General features: G+C 37.6%; 1 protein-coding gene and 1 pseudogene across 2 annotated transcripts in view; one reads left to right on the top strand and one right to left on the bottom strand.

Moving 5' to 3' along the window:
* Fam19a1 (family with sequence similarity 19 (chemokine (C-C motif)-like), member A1) overlaps window positions 1-23361 on the top strand; it is a 485469-nt gene that overhangs the window by 415963 nt on the left and 46145 nt on the right. The gene's annotated exons all lie outside the window — the stretch shown is intronic.
* The window catches only part of LOC102025807, a 70261-nt pseudogene that overhangs the window by 24991 nt on the left and 21909 nt on the right, over window positions 1-23361 (bottom strand).

Genomic DNA, 23361 nt, shown 5'->3' with positions numbered 1-23361 from the left:
ATACAGATTGAACCTTAAAAGTAGGACTCTATATCGAAAGTCCTTAATGATGGAATTGGTATCTCGGGTATGGTGGTGGACTCACAAGCCTACAACATGGAACAAATTATATACATATACATAAGTAAAATTGGGGATCTCTGAGTAAGATCAGCAGATTGTGATATTAATATCCCATCTGAGATAGTGCACAAAATGTTACTATGGGCAGAAGTTAGGTAATTGGTACCTGAGATCCCTCTGTAGTCTTTCTTATAATTGCATGTAAATACATAATAATCTCAATTTTCAAAATGAAATATAAGTATCACTTCAATGCTTGGAAGACCAGGAGTCCTCAGTAAGTGATAGCTATTTGTCAGAAGAAGTAGCTTCTTTTCTAATGAATTTCTTTGACTAATGAAGAATGGGGAATGGCATGTTAGTCTATATTTGGACATAAAAATCAAAGCCACTCTAGATATTTTATGAGTTAGACCTTTAATACAGGAATTACAAACTAACACAGCTGATATAAGGGCTAAGGTAGAGGAAGTGAGGAAATGGTTAGGAGATCACTTTCAAGAAACCATGAAGTGATTGCAAACACATCAGACCCAGTGGTCCCAGCTGCTTTCAAGAGCAAAGTGATTGATTTTCACAAAAGCCCACAGGTGATAAAACAAACCACTGCCCGTTATCTCAGCTACTCGGGAATCCTCAGTAGCTCTGGGAAGCTGTTGATGTGAACCGCTTGCCTGAAACATCCAGTGGAAAATAATGGCTTCTATTTCACCTCTACCCTCCAAACATCACTCAAATGCCTCTTGTTCCTTGTGTCTAACTAGGAAGCACATGGGGAATGGGATTCTAGGAAATGAAATCCTCAGTTTTTCAGGAAATGTAGAAGGGTATGGATAGGATTGATTATGCTGATGGCTATGACATGTGCTAATGACAGATAGCTCATTTCTTCTTTGTTTTGCATTTATCATTTACATTGTTTTTATCCATAGGTAGCACTGTTTTCAGACTAAAACTTACCTTCAGAAGGCCACAGCCTTGTTGCTTGGTTTGTCTGTTCCTTAACTGGAATTGGTCAAAGGGGAAATGAACACCTGAGACGGTGAGCCTCGGGTCTTTGCAGCACCCCATGCTAGGCCCAGTGCAAGTATGTCTTAGTTACTTTTCTCACTGCTGGCACAAAACACTCAACACCCACAGTTAATGTGGGAAAGGTTGAGTTAGCTCACAGTTTGTAGAGGTTTAATCCCACAATTGGCTGGCTTCATGGCAGGGCACCTTCACAGCAGAGAGCAGTTCATGGTGGGCAGAAGGTAGCAAAAGCAACAAGAAAGGAGGAGAGACCAAGCCCCTTTCCCTCCCTTATGCTGTATTCAAGCTACCAGCTTAATCCCAGCACTGGACCATTCGTCAGTCACAAACCTTAGAAGCCCACACCCCCATGACTGCATGAGGCTTTGGAGGGACATCCAGACACAAACCACAACAAAGCGAGTAGCTTTATGCAAAGAAAATGTCATCCCAAGTGACTATTTGGATTAGGAATTTGCTACATACCCACAACAGACCTTGAGTAGCCTCTCCATTCCAGTTATCACACTCATTCCCTATCCCTCAGTACCGTCAGATAGCACTACTGGTGGCATTGTTTTCCTTTCTGTAGTACAATTATAGCAAAGTAAATTACTTGTATACTTTTTTATTCTTTACCTCTTCTCCACTGATAGATAATCTCCACATGAGATACAAGTTCTTGTAACTTGTCCTATGCTGTATTCCCAGGGCCCAGGAGTGCCTAACACATGGAATGTACTAGAAAAATATTTGTTGAATGAAGGAAGTCTGGAAGGAGAAAGTCACCATGAGCAAAGTAGATTAGTTTACAGTATTAGAGGCACATTTGTGAGAAAGTGTATCCCTTTAAATAAATAATGTGCCAAGCTACCATAAGCTTTCACTCTACTTTAAGTGCCAAATCATTTCCTGGAGAATTTACAAAGCTCTTTCCTAATACTACGATAGTAGTACACAGTTAATATTCATCCTATGCACAGACAAATGAAGCAAAGGCTAGAGAAATTTGATGGACAAACTAAGATTACTAAAATTACTCAGGATTTAAGTCTGTGCTCCCAGAATCCTATATCTACCACTGCACCATGATGCTTCTCTATGTGAAGGTGTCAGAACAGGGGTTGTAATAGAAATGTAGCATTTGTCTACGCAGCCCTTTAAGAATGTGAGGCTCAGCCTGAATATTGATTTCCACAGCTGTGCTGCGTTGTTAAAAATTGTAGCAAGTCGGCTATTCCACCCTTGGGGCAAGCCAGAGGCATGCAGCTGTGGACCTGCATCCAGAAGCTTTGGAAGTTATCTGGTGGTAGGCAGCAGAGTCAAGCTTGGTGAAGCATGAGCTCACAGTGCAGACTTGGTCTCCAGTAACTTGACATAGTTAAATGCATAGTCTATAGAGCAGTGGTTGTCAAAGTCTCCATTTCCACTAAAGTGTTACAAGTACTAAATCTTGATTTCAAGTCCTTGGAAATTATCTCCCTGACTATAATCCCAAGCATTTCTGTTACTTGTCCATAAGAAGCAGATTTAGACATGAACCTGCTACAGAAAGGCATACGAGAGACTAAGACAAAGTGAACCTAGTAAATCACTACAATACAGTCTCTAGTAGAGAAGGAAAAACATAGTACAAAAGAAGAAATAATGAATGTGGAAAAGATAACTCTGACTTCTTTTTATCAGATTAATTTGGCTTTTTTTGGTACAGCTGTGTTTTTTCTATTGGATGTGAGAAATGTGGAGAGTTCTTCATAGCTGAGTTGAGATCTGCTGAACTGATTAGTTGAAGTCCTACTTTCTTATCAAAGAGGCTCCAGTTCTTGGAGTTCACCCTACATGTTAGAATTGAAAATCTCTCTTGCTCAGGGTCAGGGGTGAAAAGATTCTGGTCTCATTCTCCAGAGCCACTTTTTAAATGCTGGCTTCTCATTTTAAAAGGCCTGACCTGAAGCTGTTAAGTCTGAAATAGCCATGGTCTTCAGAAACCAGAAGCCATTCAATAGTGAGAAAAGGGCTTGGACTCCATCCTGTTTGTCACAATGATTATGACTGGAAAACATGCAGCTCAACTAGTCTTTGAAAATGGAGGGGTCAGGCACTGAATTTGGGGTGATATATAAAGGTATGAAAAACTAGGCTTAAAATTCTTCGATTTTATTCCATTCTTATATATCCCACAGTGAGAGTACTAATAAATAGTCTCAAATGCTAGCAGAAGTCCAATAAATATACATTTTTTTCAAATTGGCTTAAAATAACCTCACAGTCAAATATCTCTTGCTTGTTTAACAGTTTAGGCTAACATATATGTAATGATCTGAGGTCTCACTAAAATTAAACCTTGAGTGGATTGTTTTCTAATACGCTTTCGAATTCACAAGAGTCAATGGTTTTAAACAGAGATTTAAAACCCATGTGTAACATGAAAAATACTATCTCGGCATTAGTTATAATTTCTATTTCTAATATTGGTAGTCAGATGAAGTAAGTTCTCTAACAATAGCTATGGTTATTTTGTGACTTGTGCTAATGTATGATGTAGTAGCATATGAAACACCACTGGAACTTGCAAAGTGAATACACTCATGTGTCACACACCTAGATGATGAAACGGAACATTAACATCCCAGAAACTCCATTTTGCTTCTTTGAACTCCTACTTCCCCCAAGGAGGTCTAGTAGGTCTAGTAGGTCTGACTTCTGACATCACATATTAGTCATTTCTTTTTGTACTGTATACAGCAAAATTCTTCAGTATATGCAGTATATGTACTTTTATGTATTTTTTAAACTTATTTTGTAAATCTTATCCCTAGTGTTGCATAAAAAAGGTGTTTTTTTTTTTAATTGGTGGTGCTATAGAGGATGAGTGTAACACTCCTTTCATTGTACTTTTTCTAGGTATTCAAGTGCCTTCCAGTCTGGGCCTATTATGAAAAATACTTTCATAGGCATTCTTATATATATATATATATCCATCTTTGGGCATATATATATATATGCCCATATATATATTTGTGTTGGATATAAACCTGTTGAATTTCTAGGTCAAAGAATAGGTATGTTTTGAATTTCAGAAGACACAGTTTTCCAAAGGGTCTTAGCATTTCTTTTGGTAATATAAAAAAAAAATCCTATTGTTGGACTTGTAAAGGTGTCTCTTTGTCATTTTAGTTTGAGTTCAGAATAAGGAGCACGGCCCGTCAGTGATGGAATCTTTCATCTATTAATGAGAAACTTGGACCTTGTGTCTTACCCACAGAGAAAGGTAGCAGGTTTTAAGTGATGGAGTGACATTTTACTGCAGAGAGGAAGATCAAGATCAAGACTGACGCTGGAGGTATGAGCAGACGTATTCCCTGTGACTCTCAAATTCTCAGAGGTGGCAGCAGCTGCATTGGCCGCCTCATTAGGTATTCTCAACTTTGCCACTCTCTTTGTTTAACAAATCGGAACATGATATGGCAAGTTGACAGGGGAGCTGGGGAGAATTCTCAGTGATGCTTACAATGTGCTCAAGACACCTGTGCATATTTATTTGGTCTGCTTGTGCTCCTAGCAAGAAAGTCAGCAGGCTCTTCCTGAATGAGAGATCTGGAAGACTTTCAGCAATTTGTTTGAGATACAACATTCAGCAACTTCTGTGACACAAAAGGAAATAAGAAAAGAAACAAGTAAAACTTAGTTTTAGTAGAACTCAGACTCAGGAGCTCTTTCTCAGTGAATATTTGAGAAATGTGAATACCTTTCATAAGTTTCTAAAAGCTGAAATAGTCACCTTTTCCTCATTATGAAATTATCATGTGTCATGGAAGTTTATCAACTATGAAATGAAATGGATAAATATAAATTTGTGTAGATTGAACCTATAGACTCTAAGATATTATTACAAGTTATTCTCAACTTCTGTTCTACTTTCAAATATCACTTTAAAAAAATTAACGTAAGAATAATCGGAACTATAACATGTAAGTGTACAAGTAATCAAAAATGTTAACATTGGGCCAAGGATATAGCTCGGTGGCACAGTATTTACCTGGCAAGCACAAGGTGCTGAGTTTGATTCCTGGTACCAAAAAATAAAAAGTTAACATGAAAGAAAAATTTCTAGGAAAGTATGTATACATGTTATGTAGGCAAATGCCTAACCCTATGCTTCAGTAATGCAGGAGGTTTTATAAAAAAAAAAGAATTAATTTCACAAAATATTTAGCTATATACTATTTCTTAATACTAACATATATACTATACATGTTATATATATATATATTTGGTGTGTGTATATATATATATATACCAAACAGTTGATAATTTCACACACATTATTTCATGTGTGGTGTGACATGTACAAGAATACCTGAATAGCTACTATGCATACACAGTAGCTCTAGACATTGTTTATATCTTGTCTTTTCTCATCTCTTAAGTTTTTAACAGTGTCTCAAGTTAGAGTTCAATGAGATTTTGAGGAACATCAATATATGTCTCTTTTTATTGAAATGGTTATGTAAGATCCCATTAGAGAGCTAAAGTTTTCAAATCATGTAATGAAGTTTTAATGTAAAGAAGACTAAAATTGTGTGTTGACTATAATTCCATTGAAGTCTTTTCTAATGGAGTTCTAGGTGCTTTGCTATGTTTTGCCATTAAAGCAATGCTGCAATAAACATCCCTGCTTGGTAACTTGGTATAACAATAGAGTCTAGTTTTCAGATTGCTTTTGGAAAATGAACATGCTCAATCTTAGACCTTAGGCCAATTTTGAAAGTATTTGCGGGTTTTATTTCACATAATTATCTGTGCAGATGGCACAATATCAAGTTCATTGAAATCATAGGGACTAAGAGGCTGAGAGGCAGTGATGCAACCTCTGAATGGGGTACTGGATGCTTCATAGGCCAAAGATACACACACGCTAGCACACACAAACATGTATTCACGCTCACTCATATGCTCACACAAACACACATATCTCCGCTTTAGGAAAGAGCCCACAAATGGCCACTTGCCTCATTTCAGCTGTGATACTAGCTAATACTATTTGAGAGAAGTCTTTCTCTTCTCTAGGCCTGGGTTATATTGTTTGACCTAAATCAGTGGCTCTCAAAATACAAATAGCATGAGCATGATCTAGAAATTTATTAGAAACTCAAATTGCAGGGTCTTCTTAGAACTAACTTAATTAAAAACTCTAGGATGGGGCACAATAACCTGTGTTTTAACAAAATGCCTACTCCATTCTGAAGCACATGGAAGTTTGAGAACCACTAACGGGTCCAGAATATATCTTCCATGGTTTTGTAAGCCTCTCAAATCTCTAGATGTGTTTTCCTTTCTTTTTAGATTGTACACTTTTTGATAGGAAAAGAAATGTAATTATCAGTAGCCATTGCTTCATCTAGCAGTTAATGAATACATAAGTTTTATAAGCACTCTCATAAGGTTGAACACTTTGTGAATGATCATGTTTTTGAGCTGCATGGTTAATTTTCAATATCTGCTTGACGGCTAGATCTGAGACTTGATCACTTAAAATGGCTTTTTGAGACAATGTCTCACTCTGCAGTTCAGTATGGCCTTGAGCTCACTTTGTAGCCCAGATTGGCCTTGAACTCACAAGGATCCTCCTGCCTCAGCCTTCTGAGTGCTAGTATTACAGGAGTGTACCACCACGCCCAGCCAAAGCAGGTCTTAATGATTATCTGAATCATGCTTTTGCTCCATCAGGGAAATCTACTGAAATCTTCCTATGACAAGAGATAGACTTTGAGAGTCCATAAACATAGACTTACTCTGTTAGTTGTCTGGAGAGTATTTCCACAAACAAAAGGTATCTTGCTCAGTTGTTAAAACTCATATGGAACCCCCAGGTTCAAAATCACTCATCTTAGACAACAAAAGAGCTTCAGAACTAAGTGACTTCCCTTACCTCTTTTAACCATAATGGCAATGCACACTTGGGAGGCGGATTTCTGTGCAGATTTAGAGTCTACACTAACTCACTGCGTAACCTTGCTCAGCTTGCTTCATGTTCCTAAAGCTCTTTCTTTATCTCTGAAATTAGAGTATCACTTGTCTCCAGGGTATTGGGAAATGTTAATTTGGTAATTTATATAAAGCAAATAACACAATGTCCAGCACATGGGAGGCAAATATCGATAAACAGTAATTTTTACCATTGGTCTAAATTTTTTATTAATAATTAAGAAATTAAGACAATGGAGTATAGCTCAGTGGTAAAGCACATGTTTAGGATGTGTGAGCCTGTTTCAGTCTTCAATACCACCTCCACCAATAATAAATTTATCAATTAATATTAATTTATCAATTAATATTAATATTGATAAGTATATTATTATTATTATTATTTAGAAATTTGTGTCTAAATCATTCATATAAAAGAATTTCTGGACAACAATTTCCTTTATCATTTTTCTACTGCCAAACCCAACTTCTCCTCTTTTAATTTCACTCCAAAACATAGTGACAGTTTTCCAGCTTCCCAGATTTATCCTATAAGAGACTACCATATAATATTCCTAAAATGTAACTTTCATCAATGTTTATTGGATACCTCCTCCTGCACCCCAGGCACTGTGTTTGAATACTGCAGACACATCGAAGAGAGGTTGAGGGCAGGGCTAAAAACTCAGGCCCAGCTAGGCAACTTAGCAACTTAGAAAGACCCTGTCTTAAAGTTAAAACTTTAAGAAAAGGTTGAGAATAAGTTTAGGGTGAAGTCTCTGGCTTCAATCCACAGTATCACAAAAAGGTAAAGAAAAGAAAAAAGAAAAAGAACAGCAGAGCAGAGCAGAGCAGAGGAGAGGAGAGGAGAGGAGAGGAGAGGAGAAGAGAGGTAAGGAAGAGGAAGAGGAAGAGGAAGAGGAAGAGGAAGAGGAAGAGGAGGAGGCTACCCCAGGAGAATGACAAGTAAAGCAACTATTAACCTATGGTATGGCTGGTGCTGATGAAGAGAAAAAACAAGGGGTCTCAGAGCCTAGGATGGGTAAAGAAATCCGTATGAACGAGCGGGGAAGGGGTCAGTGAAACCTGCCAAAGGAAGATGCCATTTCAAATGAACTGTAAAGAATGAGGTACCAGGAACCCACCTGGTTCTCCCCACAGCTATTGTTTCCTGCTTCTCCTTGTAACAAAATCCTGATTTTCCTCAGGAAAATCCCTTCCCCTACTCACCACCTTTTGATAGCACTGTCTGCAGAAATGTCCCTCAGCAGGCTGAGAGTTAACCTTGTTTTGAGCCCACTGAAATGCCTTCTTCTGGCCAGGGGGCCAGGATCAAGGATGGGTGTATGGTTCGCTTGTATAGTTACAAGAATTCCTATAAAATGTACGCATTCTTTATTTGCTATATGAAGCAACAGCTACTGACAATTAGACTTCTTAACACAGAGACAATTTCTCTGGGATTTCTGGAGGCTTACAGCTTTGAGAGTTCCTGCTACAACTGCAAGCCTGCTTCAACTGCAAAGAGGAAATCTCACCTAGATTTGAGCCGACACAACGGAGTAGAGCAATGGAAACAAACTAGATCCTGTCAGGGTGATTTAAGGCCCCCTGACTGTCCCCAGAGCTGGTTCTATTCCTGCACTATTGAGTTAATGAAGCCAAGGCCCAGCTCATAAAGAATCTTGTATAATTTTTCAAAGTATAGATAGGATAAGTATATATTGCAACCATTGATATGTGGTATGATCAAAGAATATAGTGAATGTTTAAAAACATTTTTTGAACTATATTGTAGTAAAATACATTTTGCCATTAACCTCCTTCAAAATACTTTCCCTCATTTCAAACACACTTATCCCATGATTGTTGCCACTTTCTGAAGCACTTCTGGAAGTCCACTTTCATAAGTGTCTTTATTTTTGCTGTCTTGCCTAGCTCAATGTCTTGAATCAGTTAAAAACGCTGATCTTTCATGCTCATTCTGACTTTAGAAAAAAGCCAAAAGTTGTGCAGTTCCAGACCTGGTAAATAAGGTGGATACGGCTGCAATGTTTTTACAAGCCTGCTGTGCTGTCGGCCGGCACTCAGCCATCTTCACATTTGATCTCATCTCGTGAAAACATGCAGGAAAGAAAGAGGATGTCCAGAACTGTTTCAGAAAGTGGTGATAACAGTGGGGAAAATGTGTTCAAAGTGGGTGGGAGTATTTTGAGGGGAATTAAAGGGAATGAGTCTTTTGTTGTAACAATATTTTTTGATTTAAACACAGATCATATTCCACTCATCCCTTGTACATATTCTATAATGAGACAAATACTTTTGGAGTTTATGGGCAAAAGGACTCCACTGATATCTTTCAAAACTACTCAACTCAAACCCCGTACCTGAAAATCAATCACAGACTACTCATACCTGATCTCTGTAATGTCTCATAGACTGCTAAGCCCCACTGTTCATTGATTCATTCAGTAAGTATTTGCTGAACACTTGCTGTGTGCTTAGCGATAGCCTGTAACTGTGAAGTTCTGTGGACTCATCCATCCTTCTCCCATAGTGGGACTTCTGTCCCAGCTGCAGTAGGTGGAAGTGGAGGAAGAGGCAGGAAATATATGAAGAGTATGACGTCAGAAAATACTGATTGGTATGAAGAAGGAGAAATAGGATGATGTGGCCAGAGAAGTCAGGACTTCATTTCAGCTGAGCTTCTTCAGAGAAAACCTCTTTGAAAAAGATTCTATTTGGGCCATGACAGGCAAATGCCTGGCACAGAGCTCTCAGAGCACAGGGAAAAGCAAGAGCTAAGATTTTAAGAGGACAATACCTTTTGTGGTTGTATAAACCAGACAAAGTAGGAGGAGGCCTATAGGTCATGCACATAATTGTAAATTTTGTGGTACCCATATTTTAAAAACAGAGCAAGATGCAGGTGGAGTTAATTTATATATTTTCTTAATCTAAATGCTTTTGAAATATTGTCATTTACCATATAATCAGTTTAAAAATTATTAATAATATAGTTTATCTTCTTTTTTCTTTATACTGAATCCTTGAAATGCAGTGCACATTTTAGACTGTTAGTATATCATATTAAGAACTACCTTTCCAAGATTCTGAAGGTGCATATGTCTAGTGACTGCCATTTTGGACAGTGGAGTGCTAGAAATATCACTGTGGCTACTGAGAAGGGAATGAAATCTCCAGAGTAAGAACCGATGTAAGAGGATCAGGTGGGAGGTTATTCCAGGGTCTTGATAAAAAGAAGATGGTCTTGGATAATAGTAGCAGAGACAGGTTAATTTGGAGGCTGCTGTGAAGATAAAGTCCTATGAATGGAATTTGGAGGGTGAAGTCGAGAGAGAAGTCAGAGATGATTTCCGGTGGTTGGTTTAAGCAGCTAAGATGCAAGTTCCCTTTTCTGAATGAGTAAAGCCAGAGAGAGAAAGACTTAGGCAGAAACAGAATGAAGAGTTTGGGTTTAGACATATTAAGTCTGAGATGCTTATTAGGCAACCAGGAAAGCAGTTAAACAGAAGGGTTCTGAACCAAGAATCCCATCATTAATCTTACAGGCAGTTAGTTTCTCATATTTCAAAAGCTTTGAAAAAGCAAGTTTTAATCTGCATACACTTGGCCCACATTTTCCCTTTCTTCCTTCTCCTCCTCCTATTTCTAAAGAGATGGATTTCACTTTCCATGAGATGATACAGTATTTTCAGTTTAAATAGAAATCTCAGATAAATTGGATTTAAAATCTTCTCAGGGAAAAAGGAAACAATTTGCTTGCTGGGGGTCTAATTTCAAGGCAAGCATCATATCTAAGGGCTATTTTAACCCAGGCCTTGGTTACCTTCCATGGCAACACGTGCTCTGGCATAGGAAGGGAAATTATTGGAATTTCATGGAGGTGGATGTTACCATATCTGTACAAGCGAAGCAGATGAGAAAGGGCCTAGTGGTGACTACCATCGCCAGCATCTCCAGCCTCTAGCCCATACAGCACAAATAACTATCATTTCCTGTTGATGATTTCCACAGGGAAGGCTACAGGCTGCACAATCTCTTTTGGTGGTCAGCTCCATCACCTTACCACATTCAAGCCAACTTTAGGAGAAAAGCAACTGCCATCAACCTGCCCACAGATTTCACCAGGTGGTTAACTAATCTCCAGCCAATTGTTTTCAAAATAACCACTGTTTAACTGGTTTACCCCATCCACACTCCTTACGTAAGTGGCCTAAATAAATCTAAATGTTTTTCCTACTTTGTCACCGACTTCCTTAGAGAATTAGGAAAAAAACCAGTCAATCCATTTTTCCCCCTACTGAAAAAGTCAGGATTTAGACAAGACTAATGTACCTGATGGAACTTTACTCAGCGCTCCCATGAAGTTTGGAAACCCAGGCATCAGGCTTTACCAATGTGCATCCAACACATTTCAGTTCTTTCCTTTCTCTGACATGTCAATAAATGTAAGTGAATTTTAGTTACAGTGAAAGGCTTTATGTATCCCTGATGAAGAATGCTGCATCAAGTCAATTAAATCTGGATGTCCAGGTTTTGAGACTTCCACACTAGATGCCTGGTAGCTCATCACTGATTAGCACCTTGAACTATAATTCCTGGGAAATTTTAATATTAAAGTGAGTATCTTGCTATAATAAAAACTTTGTAAGTATGCAAGAGGAGCTTTTAGAAACACATTTTCATTCGAATCACTACTTTTTTTAAACTTTAACCCATTTTTCACTCAAATTTGGTAAACTATGGATGCCCTTCATTGATAATTTCCTTGAGATGTTTCAGCTGCCTAAACGAAAATTCACAAATGATGCAAAAACTCATGTTGGTGGGATTGTTTTTGCATGGTTTTGTGGACACAACAGAGCAAAGTAGAAAACTGAACAAACCAGGCAATTGTTTTTATTTTTCTACATGGTGTTTTTCAGATCTCTGAGTATGAAAGTTATCAGATAGGGTGTGCAATTTCCAATTTTTGCTGTGCTAGGAACTCTAGGCACTCCCTGTGGTCTGAACATGATCTCGTTCATAAGTTCACCTTAAGTTCATAAGTTCACCTGCATGGTCCCTGGGCATCCCATTTGTAACCCTTGAGCTGAACAATGCCTCCAAAATCAGTGAAGTCTAGCTTATGAGATCAGACTTGGGTTCAGATCTCAGCCTTACCATTTAGTATCCCTGTAATTTATAGATAGTTTATTAGTCTTTCTTAGTCTTGGTTTCCTATAAAATGGCAGTGCTAATATACTTTTCATAGGGTAGTTGTAAGAGATAAAGCACTGTACTTATCTAATATGGCTCACCAGACAAAGCATCTAACAATGATGACATGCATTATTGTTAACACCCCAATAATTCCCATGAAAAGGTAAGCATTTAGTTAACTGTCTAGATGTCTTGACCCGGGAACATTTGGAAAAATGAATACCTGACTTCACATCTGACTGGTTGACACTGTGTCATCTTGATTGGGGCTTTCCGTGGCATTTCTGAGCACTCTTGGTATCATCTATGTGTTTTTGTATGCTTCTTTTTGAAACTGTTTAAAAATAAATGTGATTTTATTGTATTGTTTTATTTCCAGTAAATTTTGACAGTAAACTAAGGACTAAATGAAATAAAATAGCAAAAGTACAGACCCTTTGGGATCCAATTAACCCAAGGAAGGTCATCCTCAAGGTGCTTCTCAGACTTATGAAAAGATAGAAATGCTATGTTGGGTCACAGAGTGTTTGAAAACTTCAGAATTTAATTGCAAATAAGAGAGAATGTCAGTTGCCTAGAAATGTGATCTAAATCCCAGATATTATATTGTCAGGAAAGATTTTCGGGAATTTGATAGTACTTTATGACAAAGTTCAGGGGGCTCTAATTATAGCCAGAAAGTAAACAAAATCTTTTATTTATTTAAACATACTGTGAATTTCCTTCATTATTTAAAACCTCTAGCTTTGACAAAGAAGAAAACAACCATGTTCATAGCCTTTTAATTTTTCAAAACCAGTTAATTATGCTTTGTTATATGATTCAAAAATTGTGGCATGCTTCTAAAGGTGGGAGTGTGTGTTTATTTCTATAAATGTTGACATTTATGTCTGTGTCAAACTGTTTTCTCTAACAAAAAGGATGATGGGATAAATTACAAATTCATTGTATTGAACCATTTAGAAAGTTGTGGGTGTTTGTGCTTGTTCTTTTTATTGGTGTGCATTGGATGATTTCCACAGAAGCATCTGTGTGTTGTGACAGCCACAGGCGCGTATAAATAGGATGGATATTCTCCTGTCATTGCCTACCCACAAACCTTTAGTAATCACAGTGACCCATAGAGATGATGTAACCACCTTCCAGTATCTATTGGCATTATGCACGGAAGACAGTATTTAGGGCTAAGAATAAAACTTTGGAGCCCTATCTATGTTCAGTTCCAGCTCTATTGTTGGTCTTGAACAAATTCCTTAAATTTCACAGGGCTCATTTGTTCCATGTGTAAATGGAAATAAATTACCTCCATCATAGGGTTTTATAAAGACAAAATGAACTAAAACCCATGAGATACTTACACAGTATGAGCAATATGGTGAAAGCAGTATGGTACATGGCACTGTTACCTCATCTGCTATTCTGAAGAACAATGTAGGATACACATTCGTGTTAAACAACATTCTGCTATTGTAACAAAATACCTGAGAGAAACTGCCTTATAAAAAAGAAAAGTTTATATTGGTGCCTGGTTTCAGAAGTTTCAGATCATAGTTAGTTGGCTCTGTTGCTTTTGGGCCTGTGGCAAAGACACTGCTCACTTTGTGCCAGTTAGGAGGCAAAAAGAGAAGAAGGAGCCGAGGTCCCAATATCCCAATATTCCTTTCCAATGACTTAGCTTCCTCCAGTGAGGTCCCACTCCTTAAATGTTTGACTGACTCCCATCATAGGCTGGGGACCAAGCTTTCAAAGCATTACAAGTGGTGATATCAGGTGTATTGCTGTTTTGATTGTGTGATCTAAGGAAAGTTGTTTAACCTTGCTTTGGCTTGTTTTCTTTATCTCGAAAGTGGGATCACATACCTCATAAAGTTATTATAAACATACAGTCCATGGTTTTGTTATAACTGACATCACTAGCAAAGCTAACATTTATTTTGTGCCTATAGAGGTAACAGGTTCTGAACTGAGTGCTTCAGTAATGTAGATTAATCCTCATAACTCACTTACTATTATCTGTATTTGGAATATGAGAAAACTGAGACTAAGGAAGAGTGAGCCCACTTCACAAGCCACATTGTTAGCAGGCAGAAGAGTTGGGATTTTAATTCCCATAAGTCTAACTTGAAGACTTTGATTTTCATTGTTTTTATGTTATTTTTTAAGAGAAAAAAACAATTAAAAAAAGACAAAAACAAAACAACACACACATCCAAAAACACAAGATTTCAAAATAAGACGATAGGAATTAACAATGGTTGTTACATTATATACTGTTATCTTTAATGAAGTTCTTCAGATTACCAGATGTAAGAATTCAAGATTGTTAAAGAGATTAAAAAGTAATAAAAAACATTAGAAATTATACAGATCTTCACTAAACAGAATGGTAGGAATTCAACAATGGTTGTTATATTGCATATTGTTGTCTTCAAATTAGTTGTTCAGATTACCAGACATAAGCATGCAAAATTGGTCAAAAAAAAAAATTAAGCATTAACAGTTCCTTTCAATAAACCAATATACATACATCAGCAGTACTATTACCCTAGCTGTCCTTGTATATACATACATATTTTTCCCTTCTTTTTTTCTTTTCTTCTTTTCCTCATCCCAGTTGTTCCTTCTCTTGGAGCAATTTCTTTCCCTTTCATACTATCTATTGTACCTTTCAAGTTTCATTTACTCTTTCAAGTTCTTACAATAGGGAGAAAATTCAGTGTTTACACATGTGGGTCTGATTTATTTCACTTGAGTATGGACTCTTGTTCATCCATTTACCTATAAAATCCTCAAATTTATCTTTTATTATAGCTGTGTAATACTCCATTGTATAAAAATACCATGTCTTTTTTTATCCATTCCTCAGTTGATGGACATCTGGGTTGTTTGCAAGATTTAGCTATCACAAATGGTGCTGTTATAAACATGGGTGAACATATATCCCCATTGTATGATGTTTTTAGTTTTTCTGGAAACATTCCCAGAAAGGGAATAGCTGAGTTAAATGGGACCTCTAATCTTAGTTTTATGAGGCATTTCCACGCTGATTTCCACAGTGATTTCACCAGTCTACACTCCAACCAACCATGAAGAAGAGTTCCTTTTTCCCCACAACCCCTCAAGCATTTGTTATTGGTTGATTTTTTGATGATAGTCATTCTTTCTGGGGTGAGAAAGAATCTCAGTGTTGCTTTAATTTGCATTTCTCAAATGTTTAATGATGTTGAACATTTTTTCATATATTTATTTTTCATTTGTATTTCTTCATCTGAGAAGCATGTATTCATCTCAGATGCCCACTTTTGGATTGGATCTTTGAATTATGAGGTCCTGATATTTTTTAATTCTTTATATGTTCTACATAGAAGTCCTTTGTCTGCGGAACAGCTGGCTAGCATTTTTTCCCAATTCGTGTGTTTTCTTTTTGCCCTGTTGGTGATTTCTTTTGATGTGCAAAAACTTTTCAATGGGATCCCAGTTATTGATTCTTTGAAGCATTTCCCCATGCAGTGTGATTTTTGTTCATGAACTCTCTACCTATCCTTATGTCTTCAAGATTTCTATCTGCTTTCTCTTCCAGTAGATTTAGTGTTTCCATTTTAATGTTTAGATCTGTGATCCATTTTGACTTTAGTGCATGGTGATAGACATGTGTCTAATTTTAGTCTTCGGCAATGCTGCAGTGCTGCCTTTAAGGTCTGAAAGTTTATCTTCAGTTTCATTCAAGTGGATTTTCCAGCTTTCAATGGAATTTTTAACTTCTTGGATATTTCTTCGAATCTGTTTTGTGCATTCTGATTCTATCCTATATTGCTCATTCAAGGTTTCCATCATTTTTCTATGCTCCTCTATTTTCTCCTCTATGTCTTCTTCAGATGTGCTGAGCAATTCTTTCATTATTGTTGTCATTTCTTGTTTTATCTGAGAGACTTTCTGATCTGATGTCCTCTATAGCCTGACGGAGTTGTCTCTTTACTTCAGTTGCTATCATTTCAGAAATTTCAGTTTTGTGACGTCCAAGCTCTTGTATGTCTATGTCTCCTGGATTTGTTCTGAGTGGGGTAGAGATCTGAGGCTGCATTTTGCTTCTTCATTTTGTCATTTTCAAAGATCCCAAGGCTCCCCTCAGGCTCAGTGTTGCTCCCATGATGGTGGGGAGAGGGGTCATTATTTTATTTATTTACAGTGATACCTCAGTACTTGTTGTTAATTGGATCCAGGTGGCATAACAAGTACCAAAAATGACAAGTACCAAACAAATTGCTTTGCTGGAAAGGGAGTGAATCACAAGGCAATCGACACTGGACGAGTTAGAGCTTGCACACTGAGTATCAAGCAAATGACAAGTACTAGGACAGAATTTTGTCAAAATGTGTCACATACCAAATTTGACAAGTTTCAGAGTAGTTAAGTAACAAGGTATGACTGTAATACCAGAATGTTTAGACTCCAATTGTTTTGTACCTGTGAAAGTGTGCTAGCTTTTCATCTCCATAACAGAATACCTTAAATAAACCACAGTTTCAGAGGTTTCAGTCTGTTGTTGGTTGCCCTGTTGCTATGGGAGTGGCAGCACCACACATCGTGGTGAAGCATGTGTGATGAGAATGTCGCTGAACTCATGGTGGCTGAGAAATAAAATAAGGTGTGGCCAAGTTCCCAGCATCCCTTTCAAGGGCTCTGCCCCCATGCTCTAACTTCCTTTGCTAGGCCCTACCTCCTGATGTGTCCACCACCTCCCAGTGACCCCAAAGGCTGGAGACCAAAACTTTAACACAGGAGACTTCTGGGAGCACTCCAGATCCAAGCTGTAACAGAAGGTACATGTAATGGGTGAAATAAAGTGAATAGGATTTCAGCAACTTAGATGAAGTCTGTCTTATGCAAAAGGTAATAAATGCCCATGATTACCAGGAAGGAATGAAGAGCCAATGCATTGCATTCTGTGATCCACATAGAATAGTCCAGATTTCAAAATGAAAACTCCTGCTTATTAAGTGTTTACAGCTAATTCAATTTAATTTGTAATCAGGGGAATAACCAAAGAAAACACTTGTGCAGGTCAAATTTCATTTGCAATTTGATTTTCAATGCCTATCAGCTCCTTAAGTGTTGTCCATCTGCCCTGGTGATTTTCCAAGATTCTTGTAGAGGGTCTGCTTGTTCGAAACTATTTTCAAAAAATAATAAAATATTCTTTCATTTCCCCATGTACTGACATTTGTACTAATGGTACAAAAGCAGTGACGGCTATAACTACCATTGCCTTAGGGGAAATCAAGACAGTGGTACCAAAATATACTAGCCATTGTATCATTCCCATCTACATGCTCACAATAAAATAAAACAATGTTCATTTTCTTGAGAATCTCACTAGTAATGTGGTTTAAAAATATTAATTTTGCTTAATCTAGACTCTTGAGCACACAAATATTTAACATGACAGAATGTGAGTCACCTGTATTATAACTGATAAAATAGCAAGTTGAACAGTGGGACACTAAACTCTGCAGTATCTTTAATGCTGTATCCAATAATTATTTTCTTATTCCCTATAAGGGTTTGAGCAATCTTGCATTCTTACATCTGGTAATCTGAACAACATAGTTGAGGATAGTGATACGTAATGTAACTGTTGATTTGTATTATTTTGTCTTGAGACTCTATATCACTTTGAATGTTCATGCTTTGATTTGTTTATGTCTGTGATACTGGTATGCTGCTACTGTTCTATTTGTTTGTTTGTTTGTTTCTCATTTACTACTGTCTTTAAAATAAAAAAAAATTCACACACTGTAGGTATTTGGCAGGTATTTTCTTTAAAAACAACAAAAAAATGAGACTACTATTTGTTGCCAGTGATAAATCGTAAGCTTTCAAGTGATAAATTAAACTTTTGGAAAACTTTAGGCTGAGATTCCCACTATTGAAGACTTTTCTGTGATTGGTAGCAAGATTTTTAAAAACCCATTTTTTAAATACTATACAATGAAATATGTCAACATTTGAAGCCTCTATGAGCCAATAATTTCCAGTGAGCAATTCCTGATCTTGCATGGATATAATATCATTCAAAGTACAAAATAGACCAATGAATTTTTAAATAACTGAGTGAAAAATTTCATTGTTAGATTCCAATGTTACACTGCAATTAAACCTCAGTAAACTGCTACTCTAAGTTTTTAATACTAAAAAAGAATATTCACAATTATCTTACTACTATAATATTATCATATAGACTCCTGCATCTTCTTCTTAAATATCTGTGTGAGGACAGACTTTTTTTGTACATATCAAACAAAATAACGCCTTACAACAGATTGCAGAATTCAGTTTGTTTTCTTCCATTAAGCCACACATTACAGAAGTCTAAATATCACACAATCAGCCTCTGTCTTTGCCACCATTCATTTTTATCTTAGATAATATAAGTATTTTTCATTTAAATATGTTATTTATGTTAACATGGAGACTTTAATCTGGCTATATTGAGATGAATTGAAATACTTTTAATATTTGTCTCTCTTGATTTCTGCTCAGTAAACGTCAATATCTACCAATAGGTAAATTACAAAGGACCTTCAACAACATTTATGCTTGTACAAGGAATCTTTGACTAAAAATGTATGATTCCCAGTACTGTAGAAGGCTTTGTAACTGGTTGATGTTGTACAGGTTGTTGTTTTTTGGATAGGCCATGTTAGCAACACTTGGGAAACTGGTAAAAAATACTCAGGACCCTCTCCAGCCCTGTGTAATCCATATCTCTGAATGTGGGTCCTAGCATTCTGCATTTTAGCAAGCATTCCAGATGATTCTGAAGCCTTGTAATACAGAAGTTTTGGACTACATCAATTTATGCTGATCACCTACATCAAAAAATATCTGAGAACGCACTCTCAATGTATGTGAAGCTATTTAACTAGTCTCTATGCAAGCCCTTACATACTAGTACACTATTGACACTAAGTATAAAATTAAAACATGCACTCAAAAAAAAAAATTAGAGGATGGGATGTTTTCTGTTCTAAACATTGCAACTCTATAGGAGACTGGTGTGTGTGGGTCCTTAGTTATAATTGCCCCATAAAAAGACTAAGAGTTTTATAAGATCTCCCTTTTGTATTATAATTGAGTCTCCATAGACTAAGAAGCATTGCTTTCCACTGGCCCTTTTCTAAGTCCATTGGCTTCTTTGCATTAATGTTTTTCAGTGGAGGTTTCTCTGTGTCCAAAGCTTTCTTTTAGTTAAGACAGCAAAGTCCAGGGAAGCTAGACTTCAGAGACTTTCTGAGTGAACTGCTTCTCTGACAGGCAGCATTCCCTCATTTCCCCTTGAATTTATCCCATCTCTCCATGAACGAAAGAAGAAACCAGTGAATGAATCAGGAAGGAGCATCTGCTCAAGTTCTGTGTTGTTTTACTGTAATTTTTCAGTCCTGACTTCTATTATGGATGAGTTTTTAATCCTGAAAGTTCAAGATAGTAACTTTGCAGTTTGCATGAAAATTTTCTCATGGTATTTCCATATTTATTTTGTAGAAAAAAAAAAACAGATGATCAAAGATAAGTAATATTTTGTAGTTTCAATTTTTTTTTGTCAGAAGGAAAGACTTGCCAGACAGTGTACTGTAGGAAGGCATTTTCAACTTTAAGATCTCCGTACACTCAGTGTTAACAGAGAACACACTGGTTTAAGCCATGTAAAGGGCAGACTTCCCACGTCGGCTGGGTCATCAGGAGAGCTAGAGCAGTTTTTAATGCACACATTTTTGGGGTTTGTTTCTTGTTTCTGTTTTTCAATATATTTTATTAGAATTATGACAACTATATAATTTAACTTAAGAAGAACTGACACCTTTCAAAATACTGCTGAGTCTTATTCAAGAGCATGTTTTCTGACCTTTTCAGTTGGGCTGGTGGCAGCAAAGTAAGTGCACCATGGTGGTAGCAAGTGGGGAAGGAGGCTTGTTCACCTTATGTCAGCCTGACAGCAGAAAGAAGAGGAAGAGATGCTAGGGTATTGATAACCCCTTCAAGGGTTTGCTGCCAATAACCTAACTTTCTTGTTTTGGCTCACGCTATTTTTCCATTTTTGTGTGGATTTTACTGCTTACAGTGGGTCCCCAGCATGTTTCCTAATGTTCTGGTGCAAGAGTGCTCTAATGTGCCTTCTGGAGCAAAGACATAGGCTGGATAAGTTCCTTTCAAGCCTGAGTAATGGTGCTGCTGGCCGGCCATAGGCACACTGTTAATGAGAAAACTATATATTCCATCAGGTCTTTTAAAAAGTATTATGGTAGCTTTATTCCTAACTGCTATGGAGAATTTACATTTTTTCTTTTCTTTTTTGCTGTGCTGAAGACCAACTCAGGGCTTTGCACATGCTTGGCAAGTGTGATACCACCAAGCTACACTCTCAGCCCTTGAATGCTAATTTCTTTGGTTATTACTTATAGTAACTTACTATTCCTATAGGTAACAATAATCACTTGTGTGTATATACATATGTTTGCGTAGCAGTTTTCTTTCACTCTCTGTTCTGTTTTATGAGTACCACAATGTGCACTGCTTTCTGAGACTCGCCTGTTTCATCCAATGATATTGTTAAAATTCACTCTTATTGTTACTTACAGCTGCAAGGACAACTTGTGTCCTTGCCTTAAATGTTTCTGTAAACATCATATGGCTCGGGTTTGTTTAGCCTTGATAGTTGGTGTTTTTCCCCCTCTGGCTACTTTAATACTTTTACATTTACTGAGGTTTTTGATGGATGTAGTTTAAATGTTTCAGCATCTAATTTTGTTTCATGCATGTTTTCTATGTCCCTTTCTCAATTTTTTAGAAAATTTACGTTCCTTTTTCTTATTCCACACCTCACTTAGAGCATAATATACTGCATGTATTTAGCATAATATACTGTATGCATTTCCTGTAATTAATTTTGAAATTTTAACATGCATTTTAAGACTATACTCCACACATGAACTGCGCACACACAAAATGTAAAAACACAAAACTGTTTTAATTGTGATCAACCCTCTTCCCATCTTGTGTTCTATTTTTAATCTCTGAATTTGGTATAACCATTACTTTGCAGATAACATGTTCCCTACATGTAAGAAAATATCATTACCAAAAAAAAAATAAATAAATAAAATATCATTACCATTGATATAACTCGTAGTACAGTGTGTCTTAAGGTTACATGTTTCAGAACCAGAAATGAGATCCAGAGCTGGGTTCCTGGTACTCATTATTTTCAAACTGTTTAGCCTTAGATAAAGTACCTACTGCTCTGGGATAAGGGAAAGAAGAAAAAGAAAATACTAAGGCATTATATATATATAATATATATAATACATATATATAAGGATTGGTGGCATAACTGTACTGTTGATGTCTGATGGTTTATTGAGGGGAACAGCTAACGATTAAAAGGTTTTTTTTATATTTTTACCAATTTGGCATGCTTATATCTGGTAATCTGAGCAACTTATGTGAAGACAACAATTTGCAGTACAACAACCATTGGTGAATTCCTGCAATCCTGTCTAGTGAAACTATGTATTGTCTTTAATGTTCTTTTAAATTATTATTTTCTTATTCCCTTTAATGGTTTGATGAATCTTCTATTCTACATCTGGTAATCTGGGCAACTTCGCTGAAGATCACAGTATGTAATATAACAACCACTGTTAATCCCTATCATTTGGTTTGAAACCCCATATCATTTTTAATGTCCTTGTTTATTTTGTTTTTATTTTACTATTGTTCTTTTTTTTTGTACTATTTTCTTTAAAATAAAAACAGTACCTACCACTTATTTATGTTTACTATATACGAAGCACTATTCTCTGCAAGTGTTAAACTGACATTTATTAATCCACTGATTCCTCAGGACATTCTGATGGGCTATGTATTAAGATCTACATCTTGTGACTCCTAGAATTTGTTGCCCAGTCATGTATTTCAGAACCAGAATGAGGATCCAGGCTTTCTTGATTCCCAGTTGCTTTCACTCACCTTTCACTCTATTATGTAATAAATCCCTCACTCCTCGAGTAATGACTTCTCTTACCCTCAGACATTTCACAGTGCTCATGTACAGTTCCAGGATATTCTCTGCATATGGCAACACTGTGCGTAGGGCATCCCAGATGCCGGCCGATGCTTCCCCAACTTGGTGCAGGTCACTGGCCAGGTCACCAGGGTGGGGCTGAAACAGGTCTTCACACTCAGGTCAACTACAACACATTCTGCGTCATAACACACATATTTCACTGTCAGTGGTGTGAACGTCACCTCCACGGTCCTCCCTGGGACACCCATTAAAGTGCTGACGGTGGCCGAAATGCTCATAGGGTTCCACAGAGTCCACAGTAAGGTGAGTGGGGTCAGGGGCCAGGCTGCTGTACTCACGGATCAGCACAGAGCGCTGTTCGATGTCATGGCCTGTGGCTACCGGCCCGGGATGCGCTCATTTGGAGAGACTTTTTTGCGTGATTCATACATATTCTTAGCATATGCCATGTCAACAGCCGCCTCATCTTCTGACTCCTTGTGCGGCGCTGAAAAGCAATCAGTGACCTCCACTGAGTGTTTGTCAGCAGCCGGCAGGGTCCCCATAACTCGGGCAGCACCCTCGTTGCGTCACTCGCTGTCCACAGTGGAGGCCAAAATGCCGGGTGCAGCCTGGCCACTGGCCGCCGGGGAAGGCGAAGGGCCCGGGAACAGCCGGCGGGCTCCGCGGTCGGCTGGGCCGAGGCCAGGCTGGGCGTGGCCCGGGAGCCGCTGGCGCTGGGTCTGCAGCGGGTGGGGCCGGGTCGGCGGGAGGAGCTCTGTGGGCGCCCTCCTCCTGAGCAGAAGGAGCAATACGCACATTTTTGGATCCACCCTAGACTCACTAAATATAACCCTGAAGAAGAATAACTAAAAATTGTGTTTTTCTTATTATTTTTAATTACAACACACACCGTAAAACGTACAATCGTAACCATTCTCAAATGTACAGTTCACTGCACAATGTTAACTGTATCCATATTACCCACAGGCTCCAGAACTCTCGTCCTCTTTGAAAATTATGTCTCTGCA

This window comes from Chinchilla lanigera, unplaced genomic scaffold (assembly GCF_000276665.1).
Source record: "Chinchilla lanigera isolate Chin_1 unplaced genomic scaffold, ChiLan1.0 scaffold00020, whole genome shotgun sequence".
Taxonomy (NCBI): Eukaryota; Metazoa; Chordata; class Mammalia; order Rodentia; family Chinchillidae; genus Chinchilla; species Chinchilla lanigera.
This window is presented reverse-complemented; position numbering and strand designations above follow the sequence as displayed.